Source organism: Tamandua tetradactyla, chromosome 1, assembly GCF_023851605.1.
Source record: "Tamandua tetradactyla isolate mTamTet1 chromosome 1, mTamTet1.pri, whole genome shotgun sequence".
Lineage (NCBI taxonomy): Eukaryota > Metazoa > Chordata > Mammalia > Pilosa > Myrmecophagidae > Tamandua > Tamandua tetradactyla.
In genome coordinates, this window is record NC_135327.1 from 132,607,011 (window position 1) to 132,627,583 (window position 20,573).

Sequence of the window (20,573 nt, forward strand, 5' to 3'; positions counted from 1 at the left end):
CATATCAAATTTATAAAACAAATCATGCTCGTTGGGCAACGTGAAGAGAGTAGAAAAATAGTTTTATCTTGGTAAATGCCTTCAAATATTTCTCCAAATCATTATGTTCCTAAGGAGAGATTGTATTACGATTCACAGAAAATTTCCTATGATTTTTTTCATGTATAGAAGTAGACCAATATTCACCCCATATTTTTGGCATTTGAAATTCCCATACTAATTGGGTCCTGTAAGTGAGAGGCTAGTATATTGAGATGTATATTTTAGGAGTATAAAGTAACATATTCAGGGAGTATTAATTTAAAGTACTGAAACATGAACAAGGAGAAAATGAAACCAATTAATCAGATGGGAAGTTATCATTTAGAATCAGGAAAAGGCCATATCCCTCTAAGCCTTTAATATATTGAAACAAATTACTGTGGACAATTATCTCCAATTATTGAATTCTGTAGGAATTATAGTCCTTTCTTATAGGTCACTTCTACTATTGGAAAACAAACAAAAGTGTCAAATCTCTTACAATTATGTGTGCTGCAGTTGTAGTTAGTCTTCTTAGCTATTTGGAAGTAGCCTTAGTGTTAAGTGGTTATAGCAAAGTGATAAGTGAGAATTACCTCAGTGTATTCATTTGTATAAAGCATAGAAATCTGGGCAAGAATAAAGGGGTCAAATGATTAAGTACTTGATGATTGAGACTAAGGATTTATTCTATAGACTGAGGGACACACTTTGGTATTTTTAAGCAGAGAAATGGCGTAAGATTTTCGTCAATTTTGGATATGAGAAGTGAATGAAAGAGTAAAAAAATGACCCCTTGACTTCCAGGTTGTGCAACTTGGTAAGATGGTATTGTGATTTTAAAAAGTAGGCAGTACAGTGGGGGAAAACATGTTGGGATGGGGAGATTATGAGTTCAATACTGGATACTATGAGCTTGAGATGATTTGAGGCACGTCTGATGGGCAGCTTGTTATACCAGCGTGGTGCTCAAGAGAAATGAAATCTGAAGTTATTTGTGGTCACTGGCATAGAGACAGTAGAAGTGATGTAGTATCCTCATGCAGGAGACTAATCACAACTGGATGGTCAACTCTATGCCAAAAGCAGTGTATATCCTGATGTAAATTGCCCTGAATTTCTCTGTTCTCAATGAGATATCTTGAAAGTATCAAACAGCTTAAAATGAGTTTCTTGAGAATTATATTTCTTGCGTTTCTTGAGAATTATATTTCTCTTTGTAATATCCAGTGCAGTCACTAGCGACTAAAATAGACAGTTAAACATTTGTTGTAAAACAACAAAAGAGGTTTCTTCAAAACTATCATGACTCATTATTTAAGGGACTTGTAAGAAAAAAAATCCACCAAATGGAAACATTTTCAAAAATTCCTACCCCATGTGCTTCTTTTTAAATCAATTGGTAAATTGATGAAGTTCTATTTTCATCTTGAATGTTCATCTGTTTTAAACAAAACAATTACAAACTGGGGTGGTTGCTTTTATTTTGTTTGATTCAGGTGGACTCAGTGCTATAAACTACAAAGTTCTGAATTGATAAAAAGGAGTTCCATATAATTTGAAATGGATGGTTTGTTTAAGAACAAGGACTTTGAAGAGGTCTTTGAAGAAATTTTTGAAGATTTAGATTCATGACACAGCCAAATATAGATTTCTGACAGATTTTCTTTGGTTAGCATATTTTAAATTATTTTATTTTGGCCATAGCATATCCCTGTTAAAATCACATTCTAAAGTGCATATAAGGCATAGAGTTTTCATGAACAGCATCCTACTGGAAAATCATAAAGCTGATTTATTTTCCATTTTTGCCCTTGTTTATATTGTCTCAAAAATGTAGTTGAATAAGACTATTGGTTATATTTATGCATTTTATCTGTGAAATAGCAAGAGCATACTGTGAGTAGCATAACTGTCGCTGATTTAGCCAGAAATAGTAAGAGGTGTTTATTTGAGATGCATTATGTCTTTTGAAAAGTGAAATACTGATACATGAAGAGTTTTTATTTTAATTTGAACTGAAAGAGGAAGAGGGGCATAATTTGATAGGCAAAAGCTAGATATCCAGGCTCCTTGCGCTTGAGAAGCAAACAGTTCTTGTCACTAGCAAAATGAGGACCTGTTTGCTTTTTTGGGGATTATGCAAAAGTTGAACAAATCAAAACATCTTAAATAAACAAACAAAAACCTCTCTTTTGGGGACATTTAACATCATTGAAAACAGTCATAGCAGCATTTTTTGCTGCCATGCATATACACAATTTAATAAATGTATGCGAACCTCTATTTCAATATATGAAGAGGTGTCTGTAAATATACATCTGGAGGATCTAAAAAAGAAATCTATACAGCATGCATTTAGACAATACTCCTTTACTTTCCACTTTGTCTCACCTGGCGAGTGATTAAAATGGTGAAATGGTACAGGATATCTCCTGCCAAGATGGAAAATTGGATGAATTTCCAATTCATCTCCCCAACCAGCCCTAGAAAACTTTAGAAGAAGATGTAATATGATAGTGTGAGGAGATTGGGGACCAATGGGAAATAAAGACATGCTCAATTCTCTCCATATGGGTATGAAAATGTAGATGTTAATAAGCTTAAGAAAGAGTGACTCAAAAGGAGCATGTGTCTTATGTTAAGAACAAAAATAGAATTAATGTCATTTAAACCGATGAGAAGAAAATAATTTCTATACAAAGGAAATTAAGAGAAAAGAACAAAAAGAAATAATCTGGGAGGCTTGTAAGGATAAAATATGAAATAAGACAACAGATATATATAATATATTTATAAATATATTTGTAACATATATATAAAATATATAAATATGACATTTATAATAAATTAAAAGGACTCAACTCTTCAATTGAAGGATAAACTTCAGATTGAAGGTTTAAAACATTCCCACAATAGATTACCTTCAAGAAATAGGCATAAAACAAAAAGATACAATTAAATGGAAAACAAAATGGAGTAAAAACAAGATACTAGAAAATATGAGCCAAAAGAAAATTGGAGTAGCAACATTATTACCTGGCAAAATATTTTAGGTTGAAGAATTATAACAAGAGGCATGATGATTATGTTTTTAAAAGGACTTTTAAGTTAAGAGATGCAAATTAAAGATTCCAAGGATATAATTTTTGGAATTCATAAAATATCCAAATAAAGAAAGAATGGATGAAATATTTCTGAAGTAATAATTGTTGAAGTTAACTGATCACTAAAAAATATAATGCCATAACATGCTATATCCAACAGAGATAAAATATGTGATTTTTAGGCACCTGCAAAAGATTTGCAAAATATACCATATAATAAGATACAATGAGAACCTTGTTGAATGTCAAAGATCAATGACTACAGATTATATTTGTCACCATAAATAAATAAAAATTATAAAATAAAAGAAAGCTTAAAAATCTCATTTTTGGTAACTAAATAGCATATCACTAAATAATCCTTTTTAAATAGGAAAATCATAAACATTTTAAGAAGTGCTTAGTTCAGATATCGATATAAACAATACTTGACAAAGTATCTGAGACATATAATGCATAGTTTAGAGGGACATTTAGATATTTAAATATGTTAACTAGAAAATGAGAAATGTTAGCAATAACAGATAGAAGCACTTAATTCAAGGAAGTTGGAAAAAAGAGAAATAGCCCATCTAAGATCAGAAGAAATGAAACAATAAGTAATGACATAGATCGTAGAAATAAAGAACACGCAAAACAAAACAATAACAATACAGAACTTACAACATAAAATCGGGCTCTTCTGCCTCTGGCAAGCATTATCAAGGAAAAAATTGAGGAGAGAGAACTTAATGAAAATGGGGACATAACTCCCGACATGATAGTGTCTGTACACTGCACAAAAAGAATACTATGAAAAGCTATAAATAACTTTGAAACCAAACCTAGAAAAGCACAATAAATCAAAATTATCCCAAGAAGAAATTTTAAAATCAAATAGATTAATAAATCTTAGAGAAATTTAAATTGTTTTCCAAGATATCCTCATAGAAAATGACTAAAAAGCCCAGAATGCTTTACAGGTCATTTCTACCAAACTTTGAAGAAATGGTTAATTGTTATCTTACATAAATTGTTTCAGAAAAAAGAAATAGAGTTAAAGTTATTCAGCTCTTTTTATAAGCTAGTTTAGAATAATCTTGATCTGAAAATTAACCAATAAAGTAAAATATAATTTCAATTCCATTTTATTTTTAAATATAGATGCAACCATCCAAAATAAATAAAATTAGATAGACAAACTCTTTTAAAAAATAATGAATTACAGAAAACTTTAGCAGAATCTACTAGCACTGAACATATGCATATCTTCTAACTCAGCAATTCCAGTCCAAGCACAGCCTCTATAGAAAGATGTATATATATTCACTGAAAGACACTGATAAGAGTGTTCAAAATAGCACCGTTTCAAAAGACAAAAATTGGAGACAATCCAAATTTCCTTCTACTGTTGAATGGGTAAATAAATTATAGTAAATGCATGCAGATGGAATTCGAGACAGGAATTAGAAGAAAAGAACTATAACTACACACAAATGAATCAATCTCAAAACATAAGGATCAAATAAGGAAGCTGGACACGAAAAGAATATACTGTTTGATTCCATTTATATAAAGAAAAAATAGGCAAAACTCATCTCTGTTCAGGACAGTTGTTTCCCTTATGGAGAGAGAAGTGGCAAGAAGTAAGCAAGGATTTCTGGGGTCCTAGTAATGCTCGTGATCTGCTAATGGCTATAAAGGTGTGTTTAATTTGTGATTACTATAAGTCTTAGACTTTCATATATATAAGTATATAAGTTATAGTTGAATAACACTCTCATTAAAATATAAAAAAGTAATAATTTGATTAAGTAAAGTTTCATCCCAGAAAACTGTTTACCATCTAAAAAATCTATAACAACTTTGAATATACCATAAGCCATTGAATTATATACTTCCAATGGGTAAATTGTATTGTACGTGAATTATATCTCAATGACCCTGTTTAAACAAGAATCAAGAAATAGAATTTATCATATCAATAGACAAAATGGAAATAAGCCCACATGATTATCTCAACTGGAGAAAAAAACTTTAGCTAAAGTTTAACAGTGATTTTTTTTATTTTAAACAATCTTAGTTAGTTGTAAATAAAAAGAAACATCTCTACTTGCCAAAGCTTATAAATCAAATGTATACAGCAAGCATTATAAATAAAATTAATTTGCATTTTTTTAAGTTCAGGAACAAGACAAGGATGCCCACTATCGACACTACTATTTAACAGAGTGCAGGAGGTCTGTCAAACCATAAAGGGAAGAAAATGAAGCACCGAGTGAAAGATTAGAAGGGAAGTATATCAATCAGGGTTCCCCAGGGAAACATAACCTATAAAATATATATCATACATGCATAAAGAGGCTTATTATAAGAAATTGGCTCACAGGATTATGGGGACTTACAAGTCCTAATTAATAGAGCAGGCAAGAGGCTGAAAATTCAGGGAGGACTGAAGTGTGCAGTTTTGAGGCAAAATTTCTTTTGATCCCTGAAACCATCAGTTCTTATTCTTAAGAGCTCCACATTATAGATGGTGTTCCCATTTGTTTAAAGCCCTTTTATTGTAGATGTGAATCCCATCTATGAAATATCTCCACAGCACTAACCAGGCCAGCAACAGGACACCATAATCTACCCAAGTTAGCACAAAAAATAACCATCCCAGGAAGCTATGGATATAATTATAGATAGATGATATGTTCATCCACTGGGTGAGAGGGAGGCCTCTAATCAACAAAGCCTATCAAAATAAATACAAACTCAATTTCAAAAAGAATAGCATTTCTCCATGAAAGTATGAGCCAACAAGAAAGCAAAATATAAATAAATACTAATTTCAAAAATAAGAATCATTTAGCATCTAGAAATTAATATAACTAAGAATAAATACAACTTCCATGGAGTAAACTTTAAAACTTTAATAAAAAAATATAGGACATGATTTGAAAAAAATTTAGAGATGTTCCTTACTAAAGGATGGGACAAGTTGGAACCTAACTCAATCTAATTGGAATCAGAGGTTTTGGGTAGAATTGACAGCCTGGAAGACTTGCCCCTAACCTCACAGTTTGGGTTGCTCCAGGTGCTATTTCAACCCAACACCATATAAAAAATAATGAACATTAGACAGCTTAAAAAGCTTAATGTAAATAATAAACTCTTAAAGATAGAAAAAAATTGAAGGAGACTCTGAAAATGTTCTTAAACAAAATTTCATAGTCATAGATCAATGGGAAAAATGATGAAAATCAAGGAATTTTATTCAATGAATATGTGAATAAGTATTCAGTAGATGAAGTTAATAGGCAGCCAACAGAATGAAAGGTATTTGAAAGTTTAATAAAGAACAAGTTTTTTTTTTAATATAAAGGCAACTTTTGCAAATCAATAGGAAAATATAAATATAGGCAAAGTATGTTGACAAATTACAAAATAAAAAAAAACCTAAACACTGAAATCATACAACAATAACCTCAAAAACATTGATATTCAGACAAGTATAAATTGAAACTGCCAGAAGATATCCTTTTACTTCCAGCAAAAATTTATAAAGCTGTATAAACCAGTATTTGGGAGCCTAAGGGGACATAAAACCCCATAGGATTGTGGACTGCCTGGAGAGTATCAGCATGACATAATTAAATGAAGTATGTGTTTACCATATGACCCATCAGTTGTACTCCTAGATGTACATACAAAAGAGAAATGAGGCTGTGGATGTGCACAAATCCACAGAGGACATATATAACTGCAGTGTGGTTTGGGTTTCCAGGGAGCTGGAAACTACCTGGACATCTATCATAGAGAAAGTGGATAGATTAAAAGGAATGGAGACAAACCATGGAGTAAAGTGGAGTAGCTGAAAATGAATAGATGAAGACATAACCACGTGGGTGATTCTCATAAAGAACATGCTGCTTAGTGAAGAAATACGGACCAGAATGAGATATATAGTCTAATAACATTATATATTAAAATATATACAAATACAGCCAAGAATACTTATGTTTCACAAATACATTCAATTTTGAACTTTAAAATATTCACAGTTAACATTAATAAATGGTTGTCTTTGGGGAGGAAAGGAAATGTCATTGGGGTATCCACAACAGAACCTTAAAACCTGGGCATCAGGGTGCTCTGATCTAATCCCCACACTTTAAAGAGTCCCTCCTTTGAGTACTGAGAACCCAAACACAGTACTAAGACTTGGGCCATCCTCTTTCTCGAGTCCATCCACTCATCTGGTGGCACTTGTAGGCTGAAAATTTGGTAGAAGATGGAATATACATGAGCAGCCTGTAGAATGCACATGCGTATGCTTGAGGCTCCTTGTAGCTAAAGATGCAGAGAGAGGAGAGTGATTCATTGGTCTGAAGCCCAAAGGCCTCCATTTATACCTTTGCCCCAGCTTTGCTATGTAGTATAGATGAAAGATAATTAAAAAGTGAGCAGACAAGCAAGGCAGGGAATTTGAGTAAACTAATGATAATGATGCACTATGAACTGTGGACTATAATCAACCCAAATTCTGTAGCTGAGGCTACAAAGAGAAAGAAAGAGAAATACAAATTCTCCTGATCCAGACTAGAGGAGGGCTACTGAATTCTGTGGGAACATCTACCCTATTCATGGGCACGGATTCCACCTTGGATGGACCTGCTAGAAGAGGGTTCCAGCAGTGAGGGAAGAGACATGCAAGATTTCCTGAGTGGGTACTTAGATTACTTTGTTTTCATTGGATTGTTGCTTTTATTGCAGTTAATTTTTGAGTGAAATATTCTTACATGGACTTTTCCAGGATACTGGGCACAATTTGAAATATAACTTTTAGTGGAAATGCGATTTGAGTTTCAAACCTTGAAACAATAAAATAGAAGTTAATAATATCCACCAATTATTGAATGCTAACTGTTTTAAATTGGTAAGCTGCCAGAATGCAATATACCAGAAATGGAATGGCTTTTAAAAAGGGGAATTTAATAAGTTACAAGTTTACAGTTCTAAGCCTATGAAAATGTCCAAATTAAGGTATCCAGGAAAAGATACCTTAATTCAAGGAAGGCTGATGGGTCAGGAACACATTTGCCAGCTGGGTAGTTACATAGTTGGCATCTGCTGGTCCCTTGCTCCTGGGCTCTGTTGTTTTCAGCCTCTGTTCCTGTGGGGATTCCTCACTTTGCTTCTCCAAAGCTGCTTTCATCTTTTGGTTTCCCTTGGCTCTCTCCATGTTTCTGCTTGCTTGACATCTCATGAAAAGGCACATGGCAACATCTGCTGGGCTCTAAGCCTCTCCAAACATCTGCCTCTTTTCTCTGAAGCAACTGCTCCAAGAGTCTACTTCTGCTCTCGATCAACTCTGAAATTTCTGTTTTTTCTGGCCCTCTCCAAATTGTTTCCTCTTTTAAAAGATTCCAGTAAACTAAACAAGACCCACGTGGAATAGGTGGAATCCCAGCTCCATCTAATCAAAAGGTCACACCCACAATTGGGCATACCATACCTCTGTGGAGATAATCTAATCAAAAGTTTCTACCTATAATAGTCAAACAGGATTAAAACATGGCTTTTCTGGGGCACATGATACTTTCTAACTGGCACACTTACTATTGCCAACTCCTGTGCAAACATGATCTCATTCAATGCTCACAACAACACTTAAACCTAGGAATTACTCTCCACATTTTTCAGAATATGAGGCTGAGACTAACAGAGGATACATGTGTGGGCCAACATCATTACAGATATCACAAAGCTGGTAAGTGGCAGAACTAAAGTTCATAACTGGCTGTCTCACTCTAAATCCATTGTTAACAACAATAATACTACCTTTGGGTCATTTATAAACTGGATATGAGGATCCTAGGTATTCTCTTACTGCTAGATTGAAATTTAATTATGCTTCCATTTATTAATAAGTAATAGTTATAGAAGCTATTCACTTAATGCAATCTGTAATAATTATTCTAACAATCTAATAAAGTAAATACTATTTTAATTTACATCTGCTTATGAAAAAGCTAAGAATTCCAGAGATTACTTTTAAAAGGATATTTTATTTATTTTACATATAGAATTATAGCATATGGTTTGGGCCAGTTTTAGATATTTAAAAAATAATAAACTAATTCCCACAACATCTTGTGAAATCAGTACTATTTTAATCTTAATTCTACCCATGAGGAAACTAAGGCACTGAGAGGTTAAAAAACTTGCCCAGGGTCATATGCGGGCAGAGACAGGGATTAAACCTAAGCTTGCTGCTGACTGAAATCCATTCTGTATTGCCTTTTAGCTGCAGACTGAAAAAGCAAGTACTGACTCTCAAGTAAACAAACTATGTTCTAACAACATCTACACTATATTATCACACGAAATTATTCCTAGGATGACCATTAGGTTACAAAAATTGAACGGTCGTATTAATTTCCCATGTTGCAGCATTAAGTATTCATATTAATTAGATTTGTTCTCTTCTTCTCAGATGATATTCACTCTCTGATTCTCTGAATTAACATATTGCCATATATTTCTAAAATGTAGTCACAGAGATAGGAGGCGGTATTGAATTAACCAGGCTATAGTTGTGGCATCAGTTACTGTTCACATTACTAGAATGCCATGAATTCAGTTTGCAGAATTCTAGTTATTTTTTCATTCATATTTATGAAGTTTAAGCTTGACCTTTCCTAGCTATTTTTTTTATTAGAAAAAGCTTACTTTTGTGTAAGCTTCCAGATAAGATCAAGTGTGGATTCCAGAGCGAGTATCAAAAATCACGTGAAGGCTCTTTGCTGAGCCTGGGAGAGTTTGTTGTCGAAAGTTATTGCTCCTCTGTTGAGAAGTACAGCGTGATAAAGGTCTAAAGAACTAAAGTGAATTATGACTTTAGTTAAGGGGCATATTAGAAGAAAACCTCTGCTCATGGCTTAGAGGACTTAATCCAAATTTTTTTCTTTTCAAGGAGTGGAGTTTGTAAGCTAGACAATGTGTCACGTAACATTTTCAAATAATAACAGGCTGTGCTTTTCTCTAGAGCAGCATTTTTATATTCTGTGCTGACCAAGGTCAAGACTGATTACAATTAATTGATTATACACAGAAGGGAAGATTCCCTAAGAATGGAAAATTAACGTAATGGATATTTATAAAAGCAATGAACTAGAGAGGACACCTTGTCTAAAGACTTTTACTAGGAACAAAAACAGAAAAAAAATCAAACAAACAAGATATGGTGATTAATAATGTTATAAATTATAAACTTGTAGTGGGTAGAAACCTGGAAATTTTCAAATATTTTATTCTTTATTCCAAATTGTCTCTTGTTACATTTAGGAAGGATTTATTCTGTAAACACAGGGTGAATTAATATGTGCTGTGCAATTGCCCAATATTATGAAAGGTTGAAACAACACAGGTTTATTAAACTATTTCTCTACTTCCCTCTCTGAATTCTATGTCACTGTTGAAGTGGAGATATCCCTAAAGAGGTAGGATCAGAAATATTTCCTTTAGAACAAGAATCTCTTTGAAAGCAGAACCTAAACTATGTTAGGCAATCCTTTACTCATCATTCCAATTTTTCCTGTTTTGAAGATACGTGAGGCAAGAAATGAATCTGGCCAGGGAAAAGAAAGCAGAAAGTGCATAGAAAGCATGGGTTTTTCTCTGGGGATCTTGGTATGCAAGGAGGTTGACAGAGGTTTATCTTTTGCTCTTCCGGCCTTTATCTCCCATGAGAATTCCATAGTTTCTGCTCTCATAGTTCCTCCCAGTCATGCTTCCAAAATTTGTTTAGCCAGTTACAAATGTTTGACTACATACTAATGCATACTGTTCCTGGAGAGGGAGGAGTACTCGACAGTAGATATCAGTTACAGGTTTAGTTGTGCATTTACCACTTATATACACACCTACATATATCCACATCTAATTGTGTTTTGAGATTCTGATATGTGAAGCATTAAATGTAGAAGTGAAGACTGATGCATAGAACAAGAAAAGAGAGATAAGATAAAAAGGAAGATGGAATTGGTGAAACAAATAGTAGTAAATATTACAATTAGAGAATTAACAGGAACAAAGGTTGGATGAAGAAAATCCAAGTTAAAGATCAGAAAGAGTAGCATGAAATTGGTGTGGAAGTAATACAAATTATGCGGTGTAATGTGAGCAGAGACGTTTCCTCCAGAGAACGAAGTGGCCCGAAGTAGAAGGATCTCAGGGAACATAGTGACGAAAACCCGTATGGGGATCCGTTTATGGTTTTCACACGCTGTTCCTTCTTGCTGGACTCCCCATTCCTGGGTCTACCTGGAAAACACACAGCTTTGGTGCCTCAGGTCAAGCACTTTTGCTCTGTGAATTCTTCCATGATTTTTCCAGCTATGTGCCATAGGAACTCCTTCTTCTCTTCTCCCAATGTATCTCTATTTATTGAATTATATTATTTATTTACACATCATCTAAACATTTTTTGAGGCTTGTTACTCTGTCTTTCCTATTTTCCATTTCTAGGGTCTTGAAAAATACTCGACACAAAGTAGATCCCTAATGATAATTTTTTTGTTGAATGAATGATGTGCAAATGTATGTATGCAAATATTAGAATTAGGAAGCATTATTTATTATAAGATGAGTATAATCTTTGATGCAATAAAATTAAATGAATTTGATGAGGAGAAGGAAAGAAAGGACAGAGCTGGCTAGTGTACTGCAATCAGGCTTTCTGTGACCTGGTAAAGGTCTTAGGTAAGCAAAGAAAGAGAAGTGGCAAGATAGGAAGTAGCTTAGGCTCAGAGCCCATGGGAAAGAGGAAGTTTAAAAGAAGTGAGCAAGAACACAGAGTTAGATTGGAGGTACAGCAGCACCTTGTCTTCTTCCAGACCTAGTGAAAGAGTTGCTAGTTTCTCTTCCTATGTATTAATAAATTGACCAACCATCTTATTTTGGCTAAGTTTATCTGGGTTTTAGCACTGAAAGTCTTGACTACTGGGAAACCCCTCAGTTCCGGGCAAATTGGGACAGTTGGCTACAACCTATTGTATCTTGAAGCACAACATATTTTGCAAATTTTTAGCTTAGTTTAGTGTGTGTCCATTATTCCTTCAGTCTATAACTGCCAAACACCTATTATTGACAGATATGTTTTACCTTCTTAGGATTCAAAGATGAATTTGATGTTGCCCTTTCCTTCAGGGAAAGTATGACACCTCAAAAATAAAATATGCTTCCAATTTATTTTTTAAAGCTGTATGGACTCATACAGAAAAATCACACCACTGCATATCTCTGACAGAGACACACCAGAGTGATGAAAAACTAAAGACTGATTTCAGTAAAAGAAGGCTATAAAGACCTGGCCATTGTTAGATTATACTTAGGTGGGATCAGGATACAGAACTTGAAAGAAACATCTTAACAATATATGAAGGAGAACCATGCTATAGAGAAACATACTGGGGAAAAAGAAGAAGGGAGAAAGCTTCCGTTTGTCATACTGCATGTTTTCAGTTTTCTCCAGAACCTAGAAACTCATGCCTCTGAGTCACAAGAAGGATAAATAAATAGTTTCCTTGCATATACTAATCCTCCATTGACATTTTTAAGTTATTGACACTAATACATTTGCTCCCTCTGAAAACTTGTCAACGTATTTATTGTACAACATTGGTCAATTAATTCTATTTTTACCTTGGCTTCAAAGTAACATCTCTTACTAATTGACAACATTCAGACTTTTAGATCTATTTTATTTTCTGTGTTATCTGAGTTTCAGTAAAAGATACTCTTCAATTTACCACATAGTGAAAAAGACCTCCAAGTGAAAGTCCAAAAGGCTTCTACATAAAAATGCTATTGTTTCTTTTCTCTGACTTAGTCTTTAACAGTTACAATGCCACCCTAGTTTTGTTTACTGAGTTAAGTGCTCCCATAACAGTTTTACCGCTGATACTTTCCTGTAAGAAATGAATCTATTTTGTATTTTACTGAAATGTTTAACTTGATTAATAGCAGAACTGCTTATTTATAAAAGAGACTTCAATTAATGCTTTATTCTGAGTATACAGCAGATACATAAACATTAGCTTCAGATTAAATTTGCAGTTGTGGCCTTGAAGAGAAACATATGATAGGCCAACTTAGCTACTTGACCCAATTTTCTGGCTATAATAAAAGACTTAAACAAAATCATCCAACTCACATTGATTCCTGTCAGTCTTATACAATTTTGTTTTAGGCACACACACACAAATTGGCAAGCGAGTGAAATATAGACAAGTCATAAAACACAGCAGTTTAGTATTATTTGGTTATAAATGCATTAAACATTGGAAAAATTATTTAATATATTCTAAAGTAAGAAAGAACATAATGCAATGGTCACCTGGTGGTGATCTGCATACATATTTGAAGGGTGTGATGTAGTGGACAATTAGCCTGGAAATCAGGATCCTGGGCACATTCTGGGAACTGACTCTAAAGGTAGTGCATACATCACTTATCTTATCTCTGCCAGGTTTCTTTCAGGAAAACGAGAAAGTCAGGATAAATGTAAGTTTCTCCAACAACACTTTTTGAAATATTCTTCTAGAAAATTTTAACAAGCATGGAATTGAAGTTTGGGGAATACTCTATTTTGTGTCCTTGTCTTGTAAATTCCCAGAAAAAAAATTATTTGTAAATTAAATACTCTTAATAAATTAAGGCTCCAGTTTACCTTTTGGAAGGACCATGTATTTTAAAAGGTTAATTGAACATGAAATTTTTTATGCTAATTTTAGGAGCATCTATGAGTTAGATGACTTCCAAAGTCTTTCTTATTTTTGAAAGTCTGTGATTATATTTAGGTAAGCACATACATGCATGTCAGTTAAAAAAGAAAGCAATCTTTTTTTAACTTTCAGTCGTATTCAAACTAGTGAACAGTGGCAGATATAAAAATGAGTTCAAGGTATTATGGTTTTATCAGGCACTTATGGTTAAAGAAAGTGTAGATTATCTATTTTACTTCAAAATTGTATTTTTCTGAGCTTTTATGTTATATGCCTTTACTACACAATCACAGAGGCTATGGGTCAGTGACTAAGTTTTTCTGGGAGAGAGGAGGAAAGCAGTCTGAAGTAGAGTGTCAGATTAATTTCTGTAGACAGGATCCTTCCATAAAAACATTTCAACAAATTTGTAAATTGGCTAAATGGTCATCCTCCAGATATTGCCCAAGTATGAAGTGCTGGGCCATGCAGCACGAGGCCAGCTAAGGACAGTGAGCATCTTCAGGTATATTTATTAAAGCCTGTTTCCCTCATTTAGAAAGGATGGTGCATACAGTCAGTCTTGCTCTGAAAATTTTGAGTTGATAAAATTCTGCAGAAATCTAACGATGCTGTGAAAAACATTAAACACCTAAAATGGAAAATATCCCTTTCCTGTTTGTCTTCAGTAATAGCCGGCACTTCTTCCAGGTAAGAAAGTGAAATGACTACGTCCCAAACCAATTCCCTTCCTGTTCCCATGGAAATTACCATCAGAAATAAAAATAAGGAAAGCACTGCTCAGTACAGAAAACTAAAAGAGCTCTGTTACTGAAGACCACCCAGAAATGTCTGAGTCTTGTTATATCTAGACAGATGGGACAAATGTAAGGGTACTGGAAAGAAACATTCCTCACTTTTTCCAAATTTTTGCAGGTTTAAGGTAATTTTGGGAAATCTCTACTAATATCTGTTATACAAAATGATGAGACACTGCAAGGAGAACACAACAGTGGATGAGATTATCAAGACTAGTTAATTTTGAGTTGTGTGACTTAGAGTTCAGGTACTGACCAGGCTCATTCATGTCACAGGAAAACCCCAAATGTTCCCCTTTACTGGAGCAAAACTCCCTGCTACAGCTTCTCTGGCCCTGGCCCTGTCTTCATTCTGCAGCTCAGATCTTTATCATTTCACAGTGAATGCCACTAACTCAATCCTCCTTTTCTCTTTTTGCAGACCTGTAGATTTCAAGAAGGAACCCACGGTGTGTGACAGGATTAGCCCCATCTTCCACTTGATTATAAATCAGTCTTCTCAACTAGAAATGACATCTGGGGTAAGGGTGTGGAGAGAGAAAAAAAATCTTATGAATAAATACATAGTGCATTGAAAAAGACAGAAAGCTGATAGATAGACCTAAGATTTTCAACTGAACATAAAGCAAGCCTTGCAGAGAATAAACAACTGCCAATCCTGGTCACCTGGTGACTGTGGTAGACAGGACAATGAAAATTCTCCTCCAGGACCATGACTGACGTGAAACAGAGAAAAGGATGCTTTGCGACTACAAAAATAACTACTACTTCTTTATCAATGACAGCTCTAACTCTGCTTTAATCCTCTCTTTTGCTAGATACAAATCACTGAGATACCAAGTCACTAAGTCTCTCCTGCTTCCTGACAACACTCAATCCAAAAAGGGCCTCTGCTTCCTTAAGCTCTCCTTGGAATCACATAGTTCAAGCTCAAATACTATAATTAGCCCCTGCCAATTGCTTCTTCCCCCAGATACCAAACACGTCTGCAGCAACCTACATAAACATAAGAAGTATGCCCCCGAAATAATGGCTAGTGGGCTTTGGCATCAGCTTGTATGCTCAGAGGATGTCATTCCCTATGAATTGGTTGGACTGCAAACAAAACAGAAAACAACAAAAAAGATGGCAGGAAGAGATAAAACTTTAGATTGTTATTATTTTTTTTAAATAGATCCAAGAAGATGCAGTAACTCTGAAACTTGAGTGAATAGTTAGATAAAGAGAAAATCTAAGCCAAAGGAAGAGCATAGAAAGACAAAAAGCGTAACTGGTAAATTTAAAAGTATAAATATGTTAGCAACCACTAGATTGAGGTTACATAAAACTGGCTAAGTAAAAGAGAGGATGGTAGAAATTAGAGTGGGCCCGCTATGCTAGGGCACCCAGTGGATGGGTGAGAAGAGACTGAATCCATCCCATATTCCTTTTGCCACACCATGTGTCTTGACAAACTGGAGCTGCATCCCATCCCCCCACCAGTGGAGGAGGAACATTTTTATTCTACTAAAGAGCCATCTGTCCAGGAGGCTGTGTGGACTCAGAGGAAGCAAGGACTTTTTCTGTTTCTCACAAAGGTCACAATAGGCTAGCATCAAACCTGTAGAAAAGTACTGCATATTTCAAATGAGGCTTTCCTAGGCCAAGATAATGGCTCCCAACAAAGGCACCAGAGCCCATGCAGGTGTTTGATGACTCATTTGCTCAGCCTTTGGCCTAGGGAGGCTGGGACACTAGGAGCCAATACTTCCCATCTGTGAGCAGTCAGGTCCATTTACCACCACTTGCATTAGATATTTTGAGCTTACCCTGACATGAAACAGTTTGGAAGCACTAGCCTAGATCAATTCACTTGTTCAGTTAAAAAAGTATCCAACAGGATCTCATGGTCTGCCAAGTTTGAAGAACAGTTAAGCAAAAGAGGTTAGGGCCCTGCGTGGATCCTACATTTCTCTACATTACAATCCCCTTTCCAGTAACCTCTTAATTTTATCCTGTCTCCTGCCACCATAAAATTCTTCTCAAACCCCCTAGCTTCTTAATCCATGGAATCACTAAGTTGTCTTAATCAGTAGTTGAGATAGAATAATAAGAATAAGGATACTCTGTGTACATGCATGTGTGTGAGTGAATATGTATTGCAAGTTTGTGTGTTGAGTGAGATAAAAAGCATATTACTAAAAAGGTAAGTGTGTGGATATATGTCTCACAAGTATAGTTTAGGGCAATTCCATTTGAGTTGTAATCATCTTTAGTACATTTCACACAGTTCAATCAGCTTGGTTCAAGTTGAAAGCAGTCAGTTCTCCTGCTGAGAACACTGCAGAAATCAACCCGGCCTTAAATATTCCTAATATTTCCTCTTATCCTATCCTTTTCTCTTACTTTGTAGGTTCTCACCCAACATTTCCAGGTCTAATTTTTTTTTTCCTAGGCTCTCTAACCATTTCTGTTTTCAATTTTTACTTTGACTTATTATTTTTTAATTCAACTTCTCTTATAATCTCTGCATTGAATTAAAATGTTTCCTCTTTGGGATTCAGGTTCAATTCTTTGTGGGGGTCAGTGAGAGAAAACAAACCAAGCAAAAGCAAGAGAAAACAAAATAAAACAAAAAAGTCAGTAGTGACTTCACAGCTAACTCTGCCACCATCATTCTTTACCTTTTCACCTTCAGAAGTTCTATTTTCTAGTTCATTTGTCATTCAAGTTCATAATGACTTAGGCCCTATTCTTTACATTAAAACATTCTAAATATTCCATTTTTTTTTCTCTGACTTTTAAGCAATTCTATTAAGTTCTGAACCTTGACTCTTTATTTAGGAGCCTACTTTTTGTATCTTTAAAGGGATAAACAATAGCACAAAATTTCTAAAATCATAGTGGTGAACCAGTTACAGTTTAGGGCAACAACCAAGAGAAACTCTGTGGATGACTTAAACCAAAAGGAAATCAATGAATTGTAAAAATACTGAGGAATTCACAGAATTAACAGAGTTTAGAAAACTGCCTGCATACAGGGGAAGGGCTTTTTGTCCCCCACTTAATTTTCCAGAGTTGGCTGTAGGGCTCTGCTATTCCCTATTTTTGGGCTGTCCTGAAATAGTGGGTAGCTTAGTTTGCCAGGCTGCTAGGACAAATACCACATTCTGATTGGCTTAACCACAGAAATTGTCTTCTGATTTTGGAAGCTTGGAGTCCAATATCAAGGCAGTGGCAAGCTTTGCTTTCTCCCCGAAGTCTGTTCTGCTTTGTTGCTGACTTGCTATATTTCTTGGAGTTCCTTGGCCTGTGTCTTGGCCTCCTGTCTCATGGCCGTCTGACTCTCATGTGTCTGTCCTTCCAGTTTCTGCTGACTCCTGGCTTTTGGCTCCTCCTGTGGCCCTCTCAAACATCTGGCTTTGGGTTTCTTCTCCTTATAAAGTCTCCAGAAATATGGATTAAGGCTCACACTGATTCAGTTGGCCACAGTTTAGTATATAGTCAAAAAGTCCTTTCAAAAATAAATTCACACTCAGCAGAAGGTAGATTAAGATTCAGAACATGTCTTTGTTTGGGGACATTATTCAACCCACCAGAGGTGATGAGTTCAAACCCTTGGTTGACATTCAGTATTTCAGCAGAACTCTGTTCTTTCTAATATGCTCTATTTGTTCAAGATAATTTTCATGGACTGCTATACCATTGTTCAGTTTTCCTGTCTACTTATATTATGCCCAGCACAGTGCTGACATAGAATTGTATAGATGTGTGTGTTTTATTTTTTTAATATTTTCTATTGGAGTTCATCTTTTTCTCAAGGTTTCCCTCTCCTTTCTGATCTGCCAAAATGTGTTCTTCCAGTTCATTCTGTCCATAATCTGGGCTGATATTATTCCAAATTCTGGGCTTCATAATTTTTGCAACTTAAAAATCACACCAACTTCAACCACATTTTGAAAATATTAGAGGCTAAGAGATTATATTTTAACACAAATATTTCAGGCCCACTGTTGGGATAAGTTATTCAAATGCATATTTCTCTTTTCAACGTGTGGTATTCTAGTGTTTTCCCATCAAGTTGGAGAGTCCCAAATACTGAGGTCTATTGTTTTTTTCCTCTCGTGTATCTCCTCACTCGCCCACTTGTTTGAATTCTTTATTATGAAAGAGTGAAAGAACAGAGGAAAAAAGCCTATTTCTCAGTTTTCCAACGTTTTTCCTAATGTCCCTTGAGAATTAGGCTCAAAATCATATAGATTTGTTCCTTTTAAAGTTAAAAGAAGATACTGTTACCCCACATGGTAAACAAATCATAATAAATCTAAGACAAAGAACATAATGGGCATTTGCCAGAGACCAGAGAGTAAGATTGGAGAATTTGAGGATTAACCAATTGATCCCTAATGTCAAACCAAGATCCAGTAGAAATAATCATTCCAGCATCTGACAGAAAAAGTCAAAGGTCAGTATTTAATGCCGCCATAGTCTGATTTCCCAGCTTCATTGAGCAGGTGCTTAAAAAGGCATGATTATTTGTTATGCCTAAAGAGTTCAGAGCAAAGTAATATGTGCAATCACAAAAGAAAATGGTTCCCAGCTCTATTACCCCAGTGAGAACATTGTAACCTTTTGTGAAGGACAGTTAGATTGAGGTCATTGCCTAAGAAAAATATGGTTTGCAAACATATTAGATTACATGGGCCTGCTAATGTCACTGATGAATCTTTAGTGAATACAAAGGTAGAGAAAGAGTTTAAGGTCACCAAAAAGAGCCCTGAATTGCTGAGTGAGTAGATAAAAATATATTCCACTTTGATTTCTAAATGAAAAGAATGTGTAACACTGGCAGACATTTTCACACAATGACGCAAACTCACTTGTAGAAAGAAAGAGAAGGAGAAGGAGGATGAAGAGAGTGAGTGAGCGAAAACGGATGTGTAATTAATGCTGACTCTGAAAAGTTTGCATTAATTAGAATTTCTTTTAGTATAATAAGTCTGAAATCAAGACTTAAAATATTGGTCATGTTTCTGTTTTTTGTTGTTTTTTCTTTCAGAGTTGTTTCAGGCAACAAATTTAACTCTTAATCAATAGGATCAGGGCTCTGGAATCAGACCAACAACCCCTGGGTTTGAATACCTGGTACTCCATTTACCGAGTCTTAGACAGGGATTATGGATCCTTGGGAGAAAGACCACAGAGGGAAAGAGCTATTTTCGTCAACTCATGTCAAGGACACATGCTATCAACATGATTTATCACTGTTGACCCTGACCTTGCTCACCTGGCTGAGGCTGTGTTTGTAGGTTACACTTAAGAACCATGGAATGACTCTTTGTCTCCTCTTTCCATACTGTGCTCTTTGGAAGGATTTTTTGACAAATTAAAATAAAGTCTGTCAATTAAATAGAAAGGAAGAGATGACCATGAGAGTTGCAAGAGGCAAGAGTGGACACTGAGTGGCAAATGGTCAATGAGAAAAATAGATCAATGATTATAGTAGTGCCAGAATAGTGGGGATTACATTTGAAAAGGAGAGGAGGTCTTTACTCCTCTGAAAAAAGGAAGGAATAAAGGATAGGTAGAGACAGTAAAATATTGAGTAGGTGATACAAGAAAAGATTATGTTAATAGATGATGGTTTCCCTCTTCTAAAGAAAGTGAAGTTCAATTGAATTAAAAATAAATATATTGAAATTGACTATGTATACTCGATATCTATATATACTCTGAAGAATCCATATTTGGCAAAATGTACTTTCTGTCTTAAAGGTGTTTAACACTTAAAAAGAAGGATATCATCTGAATAAAGTAGAAAAACAAATGTAACAATGAATGGATATTTTTAAAGAGAAACAGAAAAGTACCATTCGTATCCATATGAAGCTTGGGAAGGTTTCCAAAGATCA